Here is a 1,324-nt window from a genome sequence, read left to right on the forward strand (position 1 = left end):
ACAACCTCAATCTTTTCTCTACCTAACATAATGTTGACTGTTGGGCATGTGGAAACAATGACCTCTGTTTTCTTGATGTTGAAATGTCATACATACATAGTCTTTGATCTTGTGAAAAAAAGAATTCCATATCCTCCTCACTTTCATCAAACAAGTTTGTATCATTAGCATAATGCAGGTTGTTGATGAGTCTCTCCAATCCTGATGCCACATTCCTTTTCATAGAATCCAGCTTCATGAATTATTTGCTCAGAATACAGATTACATAGGTATGGAGAGAGAATACAACCCTGACACACATATGCAGTGTTCCTTTGTTCTGTTTGCATAACATCTTCTTGATCTATGTATAGACTCTGTATGAGCAAATTAAATGTTCTGGAATTCCCATTCTTCTCAATGCCAGCCTTAATATTTTTATGGTCCATGCAATCAAATTCCTTTGCATAGTTAATAAAATACAAATATACATTCTTCTGGTATTCTCTGCTTTCAGCCAGGATCCACCTGACATCAACAATGACATTTTTGGTGCAGTGAACTGTTCTAAAATCAGCTTGTCCTTCTGGCTGTTCTCTGCCAATGTACTGTTCTAGCTACTTTTGAATGATCTTCAACAATATTCTGCATGCATGAGATAGTAATGATATTGTTTGATAGTTTCCACAATCTGTTGGATCACCTTTCTAGGGAATGGGGACAAATATGGATCTCTTCCAGTCAGTCAGATAGGTAGCTGTCCTCCAAATTTCCTTGCATAAACTTGTGAACTCAGCTAGGGCTGGAGCCACCAGGCCAAACCTTGCCTGGATTCAGAGGCCCCACCAGAGATCAGCAGGCATTGGCAAGGAAAGCTAGAGCCCTGTATCTGGTCCTGAGCAGCAGAATAGAGACCAGGGGTGGGGTCTGTAGGTGACTGGGAGTCACCGGGTCAGGCTCTCCCAGGAGCTTAAGGCCCAAGAGCTGCAATAAACATCAAATTATGCCACTACCTGAGCCAATATCCCCATCAAAGTTCGTAGACCTCAGCTGTGGCCTGAGAAGGGTGTCCTATACCAACATATTTGCATGCCTGGGTTATCTTTATGGTTTGCTGTTATTGTTGTTGTTGTTATGTGCCATCGAGTCACTTGTGACTCATAGGGACCCTATGTACAACAGCCTTAAACTCTGCTCTGTCCTGTGCTAATTGCACTGTCTCCGATACACTCATCCCGATTACCCCAATCACTGAATCAATCCACCTCATAGAGGGCCTTCCCCTCCTGCACTGTCCCTCCACCCTACCAAGCATGATGTCCCTCTCCAAGAACCAGTCCCTATT

The sequence above is a fragment of the Elephantulus edwardii genome, unplaced genomic scaffold (assembly GCF_000299155.1).
Source record: "Elephantulus edwardii isolate Elephantulus edwardi_28Jun2011 unplaced genomic scaffold, EleEdw1.0 scaffold00621, whole genome shotgun sequence".
Taxonomy (NCBI): Eukaryota; Metazoa; Chordata; class Mammalia; order Macroscelidea; family Macroscelididae; genus Elephantulus; species Elephantulus edwardii.